Below are 20,997 nucleotides of genomic sequence, written 5' to 3'. Positions count from 1 at the left end.
TCATTATCGGGACGTTTTCGATCATGTTATTATTCTGTGCCCGACTATAAGCGTTAATAAAACATACTTATCGAGAGATTGGGTAATGAATGACGACGGAATACACAGAGTCGATCCGGGCGATCGTTTACAAGACTGTCTCCGAGTATGTCACGAAAAATACAAAGGAGAATCAACCCTTTTCGTAAAAGACGACTGCAGCGCGAGTAAAGAACTAACAAAAAAGAAAGATATGCTTTCGTATTTAGCATTCTCCGGAAGGCATACTCAACATAGCGTTTGGGTACTTACTCAAAAATACAACTCTGTCCTGAAAGATCTTAGAGAGCAGACCAAATGGGTAGCGCTGTTTCATTGCAAAGATCGAGATTCATTCGAGGAATGTTTACGCGAAAATGACGTCATTTATACCAAGGGTGAACGAGATAAAGTCAGAAAAGTGTTAGCAGCAACGAAGCACTGTAAACTCGTATTAAAAACCGATCAACCAGCTGCTTATGCAATTGCTTAGCAAAATGTAGCAAAAATGTAGCAAAATATTAGCAAAATATAGCAAAAATATAGCAAAATTATATAAAAAATGTACCAAATTGAACATTAGCAGTTAATATTACATAAAATGTGGTTCGAAATCATCATTCTTTCGCAACAGTTCATTATTACGGGATGTATTGGATACGTCATATTATATTATGTTAGACTTAAATATCTCCTTAGGTATTACATTATGGAATGCGACGAACTCATCGAACAAATGCTCAAAGAATCTGATGTAGATACACATCAACATGCAGATAAACATAGAGAAAGACTCGCGGCTTTGGTAGCCGGTGGAAAATGTTCCCAATATTTGGGAGAAAATTATACCATCGAAAAAATTGATAACATGACCGACGAAGAGATTAAAAAACTGTACGCGCGTTACGAGTTTAGACTGGGAGCTACCATGACTAAAACTATAGGGTCGTCTATATTACAACTATACACAGTCGTAGCTAGTACGTTTCTCCCCATCCCGGCAGAACATCGCATGTATTTATGTGAACAGATTGCGGAAACGGAACAACAGATTGCGGAAACGGAACCACATGTGAATGAGGAACCACAAGTGAATGAGGATGCACCACAAACAAAAAAACAACTAAGAACCCCCAAAAAATAGCTGCAGGAAGAAAGGGAGGGCTGGCGCGCAAAGTAAAATTAATAAATAATTCAAATCCGATTAAAACATGGGCACTAGTAGGAGTTGCTGGTATAGCGGCTGTATGGTTCTTTTATAAGACCGGAGAAGAGAAAACCTCACCCCCTATGCAACAACAAGTTCAATTAGAGGTTAGTCCTCATATAATGCTATAAGAAGCATGACTACTCCAGTTACAGACGGTAAAATGTTGGTAAACGCGACGTATCATTCAGCGGTGGTCACCGGCTTGGCCATTGGCTATGCCCGTATGGCTAAAATGATTACTAAAGCCACACCTCCCAAGCTAGATTTTAATGGATTTGATATAGGTATGATGGTTCTGGATATTGGATTAGCAATGGCAACGAAGGATATGCTCATCAAACAAGGACTTATCCCGGAAGACATAATGAAGTAATTAAACATTTGAATATTTATATTCATATGGCATCAATTGCTATGATGGTCGGTGGAGCTGTTGTTAATGCTCTAGCTTTTTCGGGGAGTAATTATTTATTTTCCAGTATGAGGGAATCAAACGCTAAAGAAGCTGAAGAGGAGCGTAAACGACATAATAAAGCATTAGAACAATACCAAGAAGCTCAGTTAAAATATACGCAGCAGAGAATGAAGAGATTAGACTTTATTCATGAACAACTGATTAAGGAAGGACATTCAATTCAAACGTTTAAGGATGTCGAATCTGCCATGCACGAATACTACCTCGTTTATGGGAAAAAACTCGACCCAATACCGAGACCAACAATGAGTCAGTTTTATACACCGTCAGAGGCTCAGAAAGACCGAGAGGTCGCATTTGTTATTATGGGGTTATCTGCTCTATTGATTTTCAGCTATACACTAATGTAGATGTGATTTGCATTTAGACAAATGATATGATAGATGTATATACCATGAATAACTGCAAGTTTACACTCATGGGGAAGACGACTCTATGTAACCGCTGCTGTGTTGATGTTTACTGCGGTATACACAATTATTACATCAAGCGTGGACACATAAACTATACGTGTTCTGAATGCGGGATAGGGGTCAAAGGTCGTTATTGTTTATGTAAGAAACACGGTGCTGATAGGGCCAGGAATCAGATTATTTATGCTAGGAAGAGAGATTACATCAATGAGAGAAATAGGTTGGGGAGAATACGTATTTAGATATATGAAAACAACCAATTAGACATTTGTTTCAGTTTGCATATACCATTCAACCACTATGGTTTTTGTCAGAGAGTTAAAAGCTATGGCAAAGCAACGTGGTCTACGTGGATATTCTCGTATGAGAAAAGCTGAATTGATTACCTTACTCGGTTTGGAACCACCCCAGACTGTTAGAGAACTCAAAGCTCGAGCGAGAAACAGTGGGCTGAGAGGTTATTCTCGAATGAGAAGAGCTGAATTGATCGCTTTACTAGATAATAATAATCAACAAGAACAAGACGAGGATGATATTCAACATAATAATGATGTTGAGAATATTCAACAACAACAAGAATTAATATTTGTACCCACAACCACCGGCGTTGGTAAATATCTAAGAGGTTGGAAGATGGATATTAATTCCAACATGGATGTTAACGATATTAAGCCCATCATATCAAGTAAAATTAACGGGGAGTTAGATGATTTACAAAGTATAACATACCAGCTGACGATTAAAATGACATTGAGTAGAAGTAACGCAGACGATAGCGTCGAATATACCGAACCATATTTCCGTAGCAATCAAGAAGTTATTACCGAATCCGATACTATAGACGCATCATTAGATACATCAATTCAGAGGATACAGGAAACTTTAGAACGCTGGACTAATAGAGGTTCGGGTTGGGGTGTGGATAAAATCGATAGTTTATATTTAGATATAGTGAATTATATGCCCTTCAAAGGTGGATCTTATATAGATTTACCCCCGTATTATAAGAAGAAAAAAGCCATAATTAACGTAAAAAATAAATCTGATGACTCTTTAAGAATGATGATAAGATCTGCATTGTTCCCCATAGACAAAAATGCGGATAGACCTTCTAGCTATCCCCAAAACGATGGACTCAACTTCGATGGTATGGACGAACCTACACCAATATCACAAATTGATAAGGTGGAAAAGCAAAATAATTTAGCTATAAATGTTTTCGGACATTCTAAAGGAATTGTTGTACACAGGATAAGCTCCGCTCCGGAACATATTCCTAGAATCAATTCATTTCTGATCGAAACAGATGGAAAATATCATTATACATGGATAAAGAGTTTAAACAGGGTGCTATACGATCAAACAAAACATAAGGAAAAGAAATATTTCTGCGAAAGATGCCTGCATGGGTACAGCAGACAAGATCTATTAGAAGCGCATAAAGAAGACTGTAGAGGTGTTGGACAGAATGCTATCAGGATCGATATGCCTAAAGAGGGAAAAAATATATTAAAATTTGAACACTATTGTAATCAAATGCCAGTACCGTACGTAATTTACGCCGACTTCGAAGCGCTTATCAAGCCCATAGAAAATACCAACCAAGATAATAATACGTACAAAACTCAAGAACATATTCCTTGTGGGTTTGGATATATAGTTGTAAGGTATGATGGGAAAACAAACACTCCCGTGATTTACAGAGGTCTCGATGCAGCGGGAAAGTTCCTAGAATATCTACAAAATGAAGAGAGAATAATCAGGGAAGAATTATCATGTAAGAAACCCATGCGTATGACGATAGATGATTGGAGGGCCCACAAGAAGTCAACGAGTTGTCACGTTTGTAATAAACCCCTGGATGGGGATTCCGTAAGAGATCATTGTCACGTCACGGGTAATTATCGGGGAGCCGCTCATAACGAGTGTAACTTGAAACTAAAAATGAATGCTCAAACAATACCCATCCCCGTTGTGTTTCATAACCTTAGGGGATACGATTCACATCTCATTATGCAAGCTATCTCAAAGACCGACGGCGGTTTAACGTGCATTCCTAACAATATGAAAAAATACATATCGTTCTCGTTGACTGAACCTATACATTATAGGGACAAGGATGGGAAATCTAGTATATAGCAAAGTAATGGGCTTAGATTCATAGACTCCATACAGTTTCTGTTATCTTCCGTGGACAATTTAGCTAAAGCGAACAATCCCGATGACTTTGCGATAACAAATAAATATACCGATAAGATAACTCGTCATTTGCTGCTGAGAAAAGGTGTATATCCATACGAATATATGGATGATTGGTCTAGATTCGAAGAAACTGAATTACCACCCCTCGAATCATTCTATAGTAACTTAACAGAATCTAGAATAACAGATACCGATTATGAACACGCTCTGACGGTCTGGGATAAATTAGGTTGTATGAATTTAGGCGATTATCACGATCTGTACTTAAAAACCGATGTACTGTTACTCGCCGATATATTCGAGATATTTAGAAAGACGTGTTTAAAACAATACGGCTTGGACCCAGCATGGTACTATTCCAGTCCCGGACTATCGTGGGATGCATTGTTGAAGAAGACCGGCGTAGAACTAAAACTACTCACAGATTACGATATGCACTTGTTTATTGAGAAAGGATTAAGAGGTGGTATATCGATGGCAGCAAAAAGGTATTCCAAGGCTAATAATAAATTAGTGGAAGGATACGATCCGAGTAAACCCGACACGCATATATTATATCTCGACGCTAACAATTTGTACGGATGGGCTATGAGTCAACCTTTACCCACGGGTGGTTTTGAGTGGGTCAATGTGAATGAAATCAATAATAATAATGATGAGAATAAAGGGTACATACTAGAAGTTGACTTGGAATATCCGAGTTCCTTACATAAAGACCATAACAGTTATCCGCTAGCTCCCGAAAGATTAATGGTTAATAAAGACTGGATGTCGGAATATCAACGCTCCTTGATGGGTAATAGTAGGTTAGCTAACGTAGAAAAACTCGTACCAAATTTGATGGATAAGACAAAATATATAGTTCACTGCAGAAATCTCCAGTTGTATCTATCGTTAGGTATGAAACTTAAGAAAATACACAGAGTTCTTAAGTTTGATCAAAGCCCTTGGATGGAGCCCTATATAAGGCTGAACACAGATTTAAGAAAGATAGCCACCAGCGATTTCGAAAAGAATCTGTATAAGCTCATGAATAACTCGGTATTCGGTAAAACTATGGAGAATCTAAGGAAGCGTGTTGATGTTAAATTAGTCAGATCTAATGAGGAAGAAAGACTCAGGAAACTTATAGCCAGTCCGGCTTTTAACAGAAGCAAGATATTCGATAACGACTTAGCCGCGCTGCATATGCAGAAGAGTAATATAAAATTCAACAGACCGGTGTACGTTGGTATGAGTATTCTCGACTTGTCAAAACACTGAATGTATGACTTTTATTACAACGAACTTAAGAAGCAATACGGCGATAGATGCGAAGTGTTATATACCGACACAGATTCTTTGTTGATGGAAATACAAACCGAGGATGTGTATAAAGATATGGCAGAAAAAATAGATATGTACGATACGAGCGATTACCCTAAAGATAATCCACTGCACAGCGTTGTAAATAAAAAGGTGTTAGGTAAGATGAAGGATGAATGTGCTGGGACTCCTATAGCGGAGTATGTAGGATTAAGACCTAAGATGTATTCTATAAAGAAGTCCGATAATGGGGAGATAAGAAAAGCCAAGGGTGTTAAAAAGTATGTTGTAAAAAAGCATATCAAACACGAACAGTATAAAGAATCATTATTCAACGGTAGAACGTTCAAACACGAGATGAACTCTTTAAGAAGTTACGATCATAGGATATATGGATTAAGAATGAACAAGACATCATTATCCCCCTTAGATAAAAAGAGATGGATTGATAATGATGGTGTAACTACCTATGCTTATGGTTATGGTGGTAATACCGTACCGTCAGGGAACTATGAACAACTCTTCTCATACAAATGCCCCACCCAGTCCATCTTGAAGATAATAAAGAATAGGCTCTCCTTCTTTCGTAACCAATCGACTAATGTTAAACGTCTTAAGGGACCATATGGGATCGGTTGCGCGACGTAGGCCTCCTTCGAGTTCACCGGGCTGGTATAAATATCTTACCCTTACTCTATCCGGAAGTTTTTGTTCTTTGCCTCTCCTCGGTGCTGAAGATTCGGAAGTCACGGATTTCATTTTAATCGCATCGGATGGTTTCTTCCCTATTAATCTCGTTACTTCATTATTCAGCGCTGATACAACGGCTGGTAATCGTGTCACCCATTTGGTTGATCTCAATCGCTCGGATTTCATTTCGATCCCATACTGATAGCCAAACAAACGTTCTGCTAGAGTCCGGTTAAATCTTTCAACAATGGCTTGACTACGGTGGGCCTCTCTTTCACCCCGGACGATTTTGACGTCGTGCTTTGTTAACAGTTTAGTTACCGATCCCATAAACTCTTGACCGGGATCGGTTTGAAATAGCTTAGGCCATTTTAGTGGTCCGCGTTTATATATGCGGCTCAGTGCATTAGCTACTTCTGTTGAATCTTTCGAGGTTAATGGCTCAGCCTCTTTGTATCGACTAGCCACATCCACTACTGTTAAAGCATATTTATACGTTTTGCGTTTTACCTTATCGTGGGGAAGAAACAAGAGGTCAGCCTGATGAACTTCATTCGTCGTAGAAATATCAAACTTCTTCCTCGGTATATAACGCGGTGCCGGTAAATATATTTGCCACAACGCTTGTTTCTTTAACCAATCCTTGGCCACATCTTTAGATACCTTAGCCGCGGTGGCTAATTTTTTTATTGCTCCTATACCTTTCCAATATCCTCGTGGGCTATAGTAAATTTTATTCATTATTAATTAATATTGATGTTTCGTTTAATACATCTCATCACTATCGTTGAATCGCATAGTCATTTACACATAAAAAATGCTACCTGTAGTAGCAGTATAGGTATATGAATCCTGCTCCAGTGGAAGTGAGCCAGAACCATCATTACCTATAAAAATTTATATCATTGGCTCCAGGTGGTGGTCAATTTAGCTGAATCTTATGACTATCGTTGAATCGCATAGTCATTTACACATAAAAAATCCCCCCTGTAGTAGCAGTATAGGTATATGAATCCTGCTCCAGTGGAAGTGAGCCAGAACCCCCATTACCTATACTACTCCATCGGTTACACTTACTTGGGTTGTCAGTCCAGATTTGAAGAGGTCATTCTGCGACGATGTCGTATTGGCCATTCTCGTTATACGCACGAATATTTGTTAAAAGCTGAAGATCCTCCATTCTGTATCCCTTGTGATGAGAGAATCACCGTCAAGCATGTTTTGCTTGATTGTGTCGATTTCTCTCTCACAAGGGATAAATATTATCATTCATCTTCATTAAAGGATCTTTTTAATAATGTCAGTACTCATTTAATTCTTGGTTTTTTAAGAGAAATTGAGTTAATAGATAAGTTTTGATTGTATGTATTGTAACAATAAGTGGTTTTAATTTGGAAGAATGATTCGATAACTGTGATTGTTTGTGGCTGTACCTTCAAAGGGGGTTGAAGTATCGTAAAATGATTGTCCTCCTGAGAGGGTGCGTAAGTCCCACTTCCTTCAAAGTATGTTTCATTTTCCTGGATTTTAATCGTAGTATGCTTGTTATTTTTATATATTTTGGCTTCAGCTGTCTAACTCTCACCAGTAGCCAGAGGGACGGTGTAAATCCTGCTGGGGTGTCCTAACTTTGGTTGCTGGTGATCTCTAGCCCATTCTTATAATGTATTATTCAGAGTAGTCACATTTTTATGATAACATGCTAGTTTTAAATCTGTACCTGTGATAGACTAGTACTTTTACTGTCCTTTGTTGACAGATTTTAATATCTATGTGAATGTATTATTACTGTATAACTTGATTTAGTCACTATATGGCTGAAATATTGCCGATGTGACTTTAAATCTTAACTCACTCACTCACTCACTCACTCACTCACTGTGCCATCAACCTCCACAACAACGGTTATCGCTACCACCACTGCTGTGCCATCAACCTCCACACCAACAGTTATCACTACTACCACTGCTGTGCCATCAACCTCCACAACAACAGTTATCACTACTACCACTGCTGTGCCATCAACCTCCACAACAGTTATCACTACTACACTGCTGTGCAATCAACCTCCACAACAACAGTTATCACTACTACCACTGCTGTGCCATCAACCTCCACAACAGTTATCACTACTACCACTGCTGTGCCATCAACCTCCACAACAACAGTTATCACTACTACCACTGCTGTGCAATCAACCTCCACAACAGTTATCACTACTACCACTGCTGTGCAATCAACCTCAACAACAACAGTTATTGTTACTTCAGCATGGGTGCCATCAACTTTTACTACTACGCCTGAGGTGCCATCAACTTCAACTGTTTCAGGTAAAAATATGTAACTGTTATATATTAACCTATAATGTTACACGCTGGCAAAGAACGTTTTTTACCTGTGTTTAAAGACATTTCCTTGTGTCTCAAAAGTTCGTGTTAATAATATTCCTTTTAGACTATTATTATATATAGACTTTTTCAAAATTATACTGAAAGCAATACTATCTAAAATCAATGAAATGTTGTATCATATTTTCAGGGCATGTATATGCAATTCCAGCAGGAGTTGTAGGGAGTCTTGCTGTGGCGCTAGTGATAACACTTGTAGTGTGTCAGGAGAAGGTAATGGTTTTATTATTCGTTGTCCTACATTTTGGACTCTTTCAGAGATCAATCCTGAAGAGTGCACAGCATGCATGCTATTGCCTCGTTCTTGTAATCAAGATACGCAAAGAACGTACACTCATAGACTTCGACGGTGTATTTAGGCTGTATAATGCGTGTTGATTTTACTTACATTTGCCTCACTCGGTGGGGTAGCTTAGTGGTTAAAGCATCAACCGGTTTCAATGAGTGAAGCAGATTTCAGGTACCGCCCGTGATGCTGCTAAAAGCCACCCACTCACCCTAACAGACAGACACTCACTGTATGTTCACCACAGGGAAATCTATCTGAGCCTTATTTCTGTTGTGTCGTGACACCTGTTGCAGCACACCTCTTGTCACTTCCAACAACAGAAACATGTAGCACTATACTTGGGAAAACGTGATCAACCTACAAACGATATAAATACTTTTATTTGTATTCCAAGGTATTATGTTTACGATGTTTGAATAATTATGTACATTGGACTATTTGAGTATCTTAAATCGGACCAGACATAACAGAGAACTTCTTGGACCCTGTGGTGAAACCCGTATTATGTATATCGTGTTGACACAACAGGGATCATAATCTTTCCGTGGATCCAGATAGATATGGGGCATTACTCGCTGCTGTATAGGTGATGTGGTCTATGATCCTGGTGTATTAGATTACTTAGGAGGGTGGACAGAATGCCACAGAGGGACTCGTAGATTTCATTCTGTTCATTGATTTAACAATCTCTTATTTAGTGCCGTATACTGAATTGTAAACGTTGATTATTTATTTTAATTGCATCGTTTATTTTGAAACCCAGATGTCCAGCAAGTGTATTCTTACTTCTTTCACAGACAAAAACTACCTAAGGATGACGCAAAAAAAAAGCTAAACCAATTCCTGAGTACCTTGAGCTTGAGCCGCCAAGTGGGAACACCTCCTCCACAGGTGCTGGCCTCCAGATTAGCCGCCAGGACAATACATCTAAAAGTTACACGTATATAACGGTTGGTGGTGATAACGGATTGCTGAACGCACCAGGCAGCCACACCTACGGTACTGCAACACTAGCTGGTACCTTTAAGACACAGCAGTTGGACAAGTTGAGTTCCACATCATATACTTACACTTACATACCTGTAGTCCATGAGCAACGACAGGAGTACCTGACGTCTCCAGGAAACCATCCGTACGACCATGCGAGGCTGTTGCCATTACCAGAACAAAAAAAAATAGGAAATGAAATCAGACATTGTGAGAACACATCCAAACTTGTACATCATATAACAAACACTGGGTTGCCTAGGCAACCAGAGCACCATCCATGCCGACGACCACATGCCCCTGGCTACCACAGCTTCCCCGGTGGAGGGGGATGCCCGGTCACCTCGCCTGGACTACTTTGACCTGGAGCCTGAAGGAGAAGACACATCGGACATTGAACACGTCACAGTCTACACACGGGGCATAGAGGACAGATGGAAGATAGAATCTGCAAACATCTACAACTACACCACAGTAGATGAGGACGACCTCCCTGGCAGGATGATACACTCTCGTTACCAAGGATATGATCACGTGACTTTACCTTGTAATGTCTCCGAGCCCAGTAACGTCTACAACCACAGCGGTATCAGACGTCCCCACCCAATGTCTGGTCCTGAGTACGACACAGCAACGTCAGCAACCAAGGTCATGGGTGGAGACTATAACAGCGGTTATGATCATTTGGGTGCATCAACAGGAGCTGTGCATCACGTCAGCAGCAGTTAGGGCGCATCAACAAGGGAGGTGCATCACGTCAGCAGTAGTTAGGGCGCATCAACAAGGGAGGTGCATCACGTCAGCAGCAGTTAGGGCCCATCAACAAGGACAGTGCATCAAGTCAGCAGTAGTTAGGGCGCACCAAGAGGAGCAGTGCATCACGTCAGCAGTAGTTAGGGCGCATCAACAGGAGCGGTGCATCACGTCAGCAGTAGTTAGGGCGCATCAACAGGAGCGGTGTATCACGTCAGCAGCAGTTAGGGCGCATCAACAGGAGCGGTGCATCACGTCAGCAGCAGTTAGGGCGCATCAACAAGGAGCAGTGCATCACGTCAGCAGTAGTTAGGGCGCATCAACATGGGAGGTGCATCACGTCAGCAGTAGTTAGGGCGCATCAACAGGAGCAGTGCATCACGTCAGCAGTAGTTAGGGCGCATCAACATGGGAGGTGCATCACGTCAGCAGTAGTTAGGGCGCATCAACAGGGGCCGTGCATCACGTCAGCAGTAGTTAGGGCGCATCAACATGGGAGGTGCATCACGTCAGCAGTAGTTAGGGCGCATCAACAGGAGCAGTGCATCACGTCAGCAGCAGTTAGGGCGCATCAACAGGAGCGGTGCATCACCGTCTGATCTACCTGGCTTCTCCAACTGTTACAGAGATCACTTCATGTTTCAATTAATGTTTCACTTGTTCGCTTCGGTTTCTCAGCTCAATGCATCCCAGTGTAACTCCAGGCTACAAATCGAATCGTGCCCATGTGACATATATTTGTGCAGGATATCCGACCTCCAGGACAGAGAAGTAATGACATTATAATGTGTGAATGGAGAAGGATGTTCCTTCTTTCAGTCACACAGACTGTTAGGGTGTCTTTCCACAGAATTACGCATTACGCTTTTCAAAGCAATTGTAATATTATAGTTTTTCGGTTACTGATGTCACAAAACTAATAACCTTACATTGAACAGTCCGTGTAATCTCTGCAAACAATGTAATGAAAATATATTCAGTTGAAAAAAGGAAAACCTGAAGGACGAGTTTTCAACCTGATGCAACTGTTCTTCCACTCCATGCCCGCCGCGTTTGAAGGAATGGACTTTCTGTTGTCTTTATGTTTTTATTGATTTCTTTTTGCCTTTCTTATGTATTAAGATATCTTATGTATTATGTATTAACTTAACGATTTAAACTTTACTTGTTCGTCCTGTAACTAACATCAAAAGTTAATATTTGCTTTTTTTAATAAATTATGAAACATGTTCGTTTTGTCTAATTTTATTATTTTCCTAGTCGTAGATTTGTGGGTATAATTTTTTTGAATGATTGCAAATTTCCCCCAAATCGTTTCACACGTACTAACCATAGAGCTAGAAACATATCTTGAATATCGATGGTACACTGTGTTTAAAAATATGTTAATGAAATACAATCATCATTCTATGATAATGTAATGTGGCAGTTGAAAGCGAGTTTGAAAAATACATTGCAACTAACGTGGTGCAAGTCAAAATAGGGAGATTTTGAGATTTTCTGCTAGCTTGATACTGAGGCCTTGAATGTTGTAACCTTGATAAAACAACTTTTGAGCAAGGACATCATTGTGCTCTTCTGAATCCTGGTAGAAAGAGCATGCTCGATCGTACTTCAAAATCTGTGAAATGTAGACACAAAGAACTGAAGCTGCAGACATATTGCGAGACATCAAGGGAAGATTGTACTTCATAATCTGTGAAATGTAGACACAAAGAGCTGAAGCTGCAGACATATTGCTAGACGTAAAGGGAAAGTTAGAACGTTGGCCACGCTACGCCACGACACACTTTTAGTGAAAACAATGATTGAATATGAATAAACATATTCCACGGACTCTTCCCAATTGAAGCATATTTGAATAGCATCAATAAATATAACTAACTCCTCAGCAATGATTATTTAGTTTAGGTCATGTGTGCCTGAAGAGCCTTATGTTTCTCGTACAATAATGGTTTCCATATCCATCGTCACCAAACGATGCAAAATCTAATAAAATTATACGGTTATTTATGCTAACTGCAAAAGGCGTATCTTATTTCAACACGATTTACTTAAAGTTACTACTCCGAGTGATACAGAGTTACATCTGGGGTTAATACGTTGTTTCCACCAGGGCGTTTCCGTATATGTACATGTACTTCAGTAACATGTTCTCAGCACGTGGGACCGCCTTCGTGGTCTAATGGTAGAGCGTCCGCCCGGAGAGCGGAAGGTCCGGGGTTCGATCCCCAGCCGCGTCATACCAAAAGACGTTAAAAGATGGTACTTGTTACCCTGTCTGGCGCTCGGCATTAAAGGGCTAAAACAAGGACAGGTCAGCTCGGAGTCAGTATACTGTGTCTGAGTGGGGTATTCATGTTTAACTGCGGCATGGTACCTCAGTGTGCTAGCACTATAAATCGGCATCAGTCCGGACTAGTACAAGCAGCCACACATACACGTGCATGCACGTCGCTATGTAAGTGCAATAATCTTGAACGCGACGTTAAACCCCATTTCACCTCACCTCTGAGCACGTGTACAGAATCTGGGAGGAAAATGGGCAACACTTGGTATTACGTTGTGTTTGTGGATCGAATGTGGTTTTCCGTGCCGGGTACATTTCATTGCGTGGTGACCTTTGTCAAGATCGTCGCTGATCAACTGTATTGGTGACTTAACAAAGCATACGACAGGCCTATCAGAGCAGCCATTCATGTACTTGCACAATGTAACTTCCCTGTCTAATATTAGTTATGTCTGTATTCACGTTGTTATTAATCGTCAGACCCAGAAACACATTGAACACTTCCTCTACCTATTACAGAATCATTGGTGTTTGACTGACACCTTATATTTATTTGCCATCATTCTTAAATTCCATGCTTGGTGTCGCATCTGCACACATCAGAAATGTATTTGGAATTGTTCTGTCATAGTCATTCAAAGTTAAATGAAGACAATACGTAGCCTGATTACATATTTCCCAATGTTTGCTTCGAACGTTTCAATTCAATTCTATTTTATTCAATACGTATAGGCCACAGGGCTTTGTGTATAGGCCACAGGGCTTTGTGTACAGAATATAATAATTTAGACAGACTGTTAAACATTGTATAATACGTTTCTTTCAACATTAGCATTAAAAATGTATTTAGCTAAATTAACTACAGTGTTAGGATCTTGCGATGATAAAAGGAGGTTGAATTTGTGATAGTTGGGATGGAGAAATAAATTGGTTTTTTTTAAATAAGTTTGGCTTAAGTTATCAAACACGGAGCAGATAAATTTAAAGTGGAATTCCATTCGAACACAACTGCATAACTTACATTTACGTAGATTTCGTGGAATATCTGCATGCCGCCCACGTTCGATTTCTAGATCGGAACAGCTTATTCGAAATCTAGAAAGATCAGTTTTTAGTTTAACTGGCGGCATAAATTTCAGATACGTTTCACAATTAATAAACGTTTTTAATTGTGCATGATAATGCATTTTTGAGGAGGAAAGTTGATGCATGTTGACTTAGTTGATGCATGTCATCGTATCCCAATTGCGTGGATCGATGCTCATGATGTCAATCACTGGATTGCCAGGTCCAGACTTGATTACTGAAAAATCAACGTCATATATCTGCTATCTGCAATAGGTGTATCCTGAAAAAAACTTGAATCCTATCATCTTTAATAAGCCGTTTTGCGAAACGTGAAAGTCCACCCCCGTTTCGTTAGCACAACAACCTTTGTTGTAGACATATTAACTGACATTTCCACGTGTCACAAAATTTATCTAGTACATTTAACTTTCTTTAAAGATTATAAACACTTTCCTTTAAAGGTATCACGTCATCCGCAGGATGTAATGTTGACTATCAGGGCATACATTCGAATGTATGATAGTTCTTACACCCACCTAGGTGGTCGGGTAGCCTAGTGGTTAAAGCGTTCGCCGTGATATTGCTGGAATATTGCTAAAAGCGGCGTAAAACCATATTCACTCACTCTTACACCCACGTAGTACGTTACGTCATGGAAGTTTGTTTTAGCGGTGCTTACCGCCAACATGATGCTAGTTCGCACATGTCATCATACATAACATTTGCACTTGAACACTCTTGAAAAGCTCCCATACACTTCGTGACGACCGTGTCCGTTTGTATTAATTTATTTCTGTTTAGTTTTACCTTTGTAATAACTCAAGTAAATGATTGACAAATATTTGAATTTTGAATATGGGAACCTCCTTTCACAAAGTAAATAATAGTTTAATACTAAAGCCAGTAACACAAAACCCAATGTGGGGAGTTTCAACAAGTCAGTGGTCTGAGCAGTGGTCAGGTAACATACCTCACTGCTATATTACCATCCCTCAAAAGTTGTGTCTCATTTTTCCACAACCGCGTGTGTCGCCTGATATTCAATAAGACAGCATGTTACACAATGACAACCACCCAGCTGCGAGTCTGGTATTGAGGACATGCACGTGTGTGGCAGCTACAGCTCAGACAGAGGAGGGCAAGTTGGACAGTCTGACCCCGCGCTTCTCGCCTGATGTGCTGTATCTGGGTCGCGTTCCGCCAGGTTGTCGTCATAGGTTACCAGGAGGATGATTCTCCACAACTACTGATACGTTTATCCTTTGACAGTTGTATGACAATGTAATGAGCTAAATAATCCAATGAAGAATAAAAACTGAATAACATTGAAAGCCATACACAAATGTCACTTTCCTTGTCGGCTATTTTGTATAAATGTTTGGTACTGTATGTTGCAAAACAAATGAACAAAGCGTATTTATCCGATGAAAACATCGTGGTTGTATTGTTATGATGTGTTTTGCCATCCGGGTGTTCTGTGTCAAGAGGTGGTGAGTTCCCGCTTCTGTACACGTCCCAAGCAGATGCAATGAGAGATGGTGAGTTCCCGTTTCTATACACGACCCAAGCAGGTGCAATGAGAGGTGGTGAGTTCCCGCTTCTGTACACATCCCAAGCAGGTGCAATGAGAGGTGGTGAGTTCCCGCTTCTGTACACATCCCAAGCAGGTGCAATGAGAGGTGGTGAGTTCCCGCCTCCGTACACGTCCCAAGCAGGTGCAATGAAAGGTGGTGAGTTCCCGCTTCCGTACACGTCCCAAGTAGGTGCAATGAGAGATGGTGAGTTCCCGCTTCCGTACACGACCCAAGTAGGTGCAATGAGAGGTGGTGAGTTCCCGCTTCTGTACACATCCCAAGCAGGTGCAATGAGAGGTGGTGAGTTCCCGCTTCTATACACGTCCCAAGCAGGTGCAATGAGAGGTGGTGAGTTCCCGCTTCCGTACACGTCCCAAGCAGGTGCAATGAAAGGTGGTGAGTTCCCGCTTCTGTACACGTCCGAAGTAGGTGCAATGAGAGGTGGTGAGTTCCCGCTTCTATACACGTCCCAAGCAGGTGCAATGAAAGGTGGTGAGTTCCCGCTTCTGTACACGACCCAAGTAGGTGCAATGAAAGGTGGTGAGTTCCCGCTTCTGTACACGCCCGAAGTAGGTGCAATGAGAGGTGGTGAGTTCCCGCTTCTGTACACGTCCGAAGTAGGTGCAATGAGAGGTGGTGAGTTCCCGCTTCTGTACACGCCCGAAGTAGGTGCAATGAGAGGTGGTGAGTTCCCGCTTCTGTACACGACCCAAGCAGGTGCAATGAGAGGTGGTGAGTTCCCGCTTCTGTACACGCCCGAAGTAGGTGCAATGAAAGGTGGTGAGTTCCCGCTTCTGTACACGTCCGAAGTAGGTGCAATGAGAGGTGGTGAGTTCCCGCTTCCATACACGACCCAAGCAGGTGCAATGAAAGGTGGTGAGTTCCCGCTTCTGTACACGTCCGAAGTAGGTGCAATGAGAGGTGGTGAGTTCCCGCTTCTATACACGTCCGAAGTAGGTGCAATGAGAGGTGGTGAGTTCCCGCTTCTGTACACGCCCGAAGTAGGTGCAATGAGAGGTGGTGAGTTCCCGCTTCTGTACACGCCCGAAGTAGGTGCAATGAAAGGTGGTGAGTTCCCGCTTCTGTACACGTCCGAAGTAGGTGCAATGAGAGGTGGTGAGTTCCCGCTTCTATACACGACCCAAGCAGGTGCAATGAGAGGTGGTGAGTTCCCGCTTCTGTACATGACCCAAGCAGGTGCAATGAGAGGTGGTGAGTTCCCGCTTCTATACACGTCCCAAGCAGGTGCAATGAAAGGTGGTGAGTTCCCGCTTCTGTACACGACCCAAGTAGGTGCAATGAAAGGTGGTGAGTTCCCGCTTCTGTACACGCCCGAAGTAGGTGCAATGAGAGGTGGTGAGTTCCCGCTTCTGTACACGTCCGAAGTAGGTGCAATGAGAGGTGGTGAGTTCCCGCTTCTGTACACGCCCGAAGTAGGTGCAATGAGAGGTGGTGAGTTCCCGCTTCTGTACACGACCCAAGCAGGTGCAATAAGAGGTGGTGAGTTCCCGCTTCTGTACACGCCCGAAGTAGGTGCAATGAAAGGTGGTGAGTTCCCGCTTCTTTACACGCCCGAAGTAGGTGCAATGAAAGGTGGTGAGTTCCCGCTTCTGTACACGCCCGAAGTAGGTGCAATGAGAGGTGGTGAGTTCCCGCTTCTATACACGACCCAAGCAGGTGCAATGAGAGGTGGTGAGTTCCCGCTTCTGTACACGCCCGAAGTAGGTGCAATGAGAGGTGGTGAGTTCCCGCTTCTATACACGACCCAAGCAGGTGCAATGAGAGGTGGTGAGTTCCCGCTTCTGTACACGTCCGAAGTAGGTGCAATGAGAGGTGGTGAGTTCCCGCTTCTATACACGACCCAAGCAGGTGCAATGAGAGGTGGTGAGTTCCCGCTTCTGTACACGCCCGAAGTAGGTGCAATGAAAGGTGGTGAGTTCCCGCTTCTGTACACGCCCGAAGTAGGTGCAATGAGAGGTGGTGAGTTCCCGCTTCCATACACGACCCAAGCAGGTGCAATGAGAGGTGGTGAGTTCCCGTTTCTATACACGCCCGAAGTAGGTGCAATGAGAGGTGGTGAGTTCCCGCTTCTATACACGACCCAAGCAGGTGCAATGAGAGGTGGTGAGTTCCCGCTTCTGTACACGCCCGAAGTAGGTGCAATGAAAGGTGGTGAGTTCCCGCTTCTGTACACGTCCGAAGTAGGTGCAATGAGAGGTGGTGAGTTCCCGCTTCCATACACGAACCCAAGCAGGTGCAATGAGAGGTGGTGAGTTCCCGTTTCTATACACGTCCCATGCAGGTGAAATGAGAGATGTGAGGTATCCATGTGTCGGGTTATGGATTCTATAACCCTGCATACAGACCTAAGTGGTTAAACTATTACTGTAACAATGTAGCCGGGGGTTGTGTGGGCGTGGTACAGCCATGACCTTGACGGTATTTATTAGTATTTCAGGGGGTGGGGGAGATATCCAATATGTGCTGTGAATTGTTTGTGAAGTTATAAAAAAGACGAAAAATGTAAACTGTAGAAATGTTGTCACAGGGGTAATGATGTCTTTACCACAGTAAACACCAATAGAGGAAACATAAAGTGTAAACACCAGAACTTAACCAAACTCGATTAGCTATAGAAACAGATTCCTTTGTGTGTAAAGCCAAAAGAGCGGAGACAAATATATGAATGATGTCAGTGATAGCACCAGGTGTTAGCGAAAATGGTAAGTAATCCTTCCTCATCGTCAGCACCCGCCAATTTGCATAATAAGGTCAGTGTTTATTGAACACGCAAAGAATGTTAGAATGTACAGAATGTATGTTAAAACACCCGGTGTTTTTCTTCTGTCAGCACGTACAGTCACACGCACACCCTGTAGTTTTTTGTAGGAAGCCTTAAGGTTTAGGAAAACATTTTAATAATTCAATAATTGTTAATGTTTCTCATCCCAGTGCCTCCTTGCAGGTCCTGTATGTGTGTGTTAACTGGTAGAAACACTATGGCCTCGTGACACACTAAGACGTAGTACTAGAACTTGATGAAATAAAAGCAGCGACTTATCCTTTCCATAATCATAAGATTACAAGTCCATTATTCGATCGCTTCTATAACATGAGCTCGTGTCTATTGATCACTACATGTAAAACAGAGCCGACGCATGTATCTCTCCATTCAGTTGAAGCACGTAATATACAGGCAAATTGTGGCCATCTAAGATCTGCGCGCCCGGCCGGATGTGATCAGATACAGCGACCTATGTGACTTAAGCAAACCAGACTTTAATCGGGGCAACTGTGTCAGGGTCCTTGTCTTATATATTTAGCGTTGACTACAATGGCTAAACAATTAATGATAACCTTTAAAAAACCTGACACGGTACAGTTGACATATATATTATGTATGATGTAATCGGTAGGAGGAAGCCAACTGATAAAGCGGTATCGGGGTCTTTTACGACTAACTAGGTCAACAAAACCGACCAGGTAGATACAACTGTCAGTGTCCACAACCAAACGTGTGCGAAGCCCCATTATCGGTTGTTCGGGAAGGGAGCTAACTCTGCTTGTCTTATCGAAAGTGCAACGTGGGGTCCATTCCAAACTAAACGCCCGTGTCGTGGAGAATATGTGTAACGTAGATATAACCCTGTATTGCTGACTTTAGTTGGATTGACAAATGTGTAGAAACTAGAGACTTCAAGACATTTCTACCAACATCACAAAACTAGGTCGTGGGGCATACATATTTGTGTAAATGTTTGAGGTTTATGCGTGGCCAGGATCAGGACACATGACTTCTAGGGTTAGTTTTATGTTTTATTTTACAGGAAACCCAGTGATATTGCCTCTCAGAATTCATCTTAAAGTACATGAGAACGGTCAGCTCGCTCGCTTTTCAAGCTTCGGACAAACTTCAGAAACTTTGTGTATCTATCGCGAAGGTCACGTGACACATACTGTTTAAAACATTTCATATGAGTGAAGCAAAACGTGAATAATATATGTTAATGTATATCCATGCACAAGACAAAGTCTAAGCGAGTCTAAGGAAGCTGGGCGATTTACAAATACAGACCCATCTGTTTCGATCACTCTATATGACGGGAATAAGTGGGCCTACATTTTAGAAAATTGTTATCGATACGTCAACCTAATGAAGTTAATGCGCTAATGACAGTCAGCACTAAACCAGGAAAAGAAGGATGTGCAGCGAGCTGTTCATAGTCAGGTATCAGTAACGCCAGACTACATCCTCATCAGAGTTTTCGCTACTCGCTCTACTGGCCAGGCAGCAACCTGGGTCAACGTGACATCCTTCATGAATCCAACAGTCTCATCGGCCACAGAAATCGATTTCATCAAAAGAACAAACAACACTTTTTGAAACGACACAAAAGCGAAGTCAGGTTTCCATTTATTCATTTATTTAGACAACAATGGACGTGCAAGGAGAATTCAGTAAAACCACGGTCTCATGTCCCTTGATGCATATGATGTAACACAGCTGTATCCAGACTATAACACAGCTGTATCCGGACTAGAGCTGTATCCGGACTATAACACAGCTGTATCCGGACTATAACACAGCTGTATTCGGACTATGTGGGTATTTAAAACTACGACAAATCGAACGGCCATATAATGCTTGTCTTCCCAATTCCGATGAGGCCTTTATTGAATGTTTTATTGTATGTTTTACTGTATGTTTTATTGTAGGTTTTACACGTGGATTAGAAGATGTTGCCGCTACAAATCAATATTAATACGAGACAACACCAGGGAATAACCACTCTCACGCATGTCTTCCGTAACAGACGGGGTCAGATGATCAGGACAGCGGTGTGGGACGTTGCTTATAATATTACTTATTCGTTTACTTTGGAATATTGCTGACTGTGACTTTAAACAGCAAAACCAAACAACAAATGTATTTCCACACGGAATCAACACCATAACTTCATAATGTCGAAGCATTTGAATATTTTATTATATGACTGGTGTTTAGTGTTTCAAATATCAAAACCTTTTGTCACAAGTGCCCATGTTACTATTGACGTCCCCTTTCTCACTGCTGATCTAATACTGTGCAACACTCCCGGATATATGTAGCACCGTGTTCGTCATCGGAATAATCACACGCTTAATTCCACGTAGAAATACAGTAGTACATGTACATCTAGCGGTGACAAAATTAATGAATGGATCATTAAAAATCAGCGACATCAAGTCAGAATATCACATTATCCCATGTACAGCATATGAATATATACAGACTACAGTTATTTAATGAATATCAGAAATATACACATCGCGGA

The sequence above is a fragment of the Haliotis cracherodii genome, unplaced genomic scaffold, assembly GCF_022045235.1.
Source record: "Haliotis cracherodii isolate W230 unplaced genomic scaffold, xgHalCrac1.p SCAF_3, whole genome shotgun sequence".
Taxonomy (NCBI): domain Eukaryota; kingdom Metazoa; phylum Mollusca; class Gastropoda; order Lepetellida; family Haliotidae; genus Haliotis; species Haliotis cracherodii.
This window is presented reverse-complemented; position numbering follows the sequence as displayed.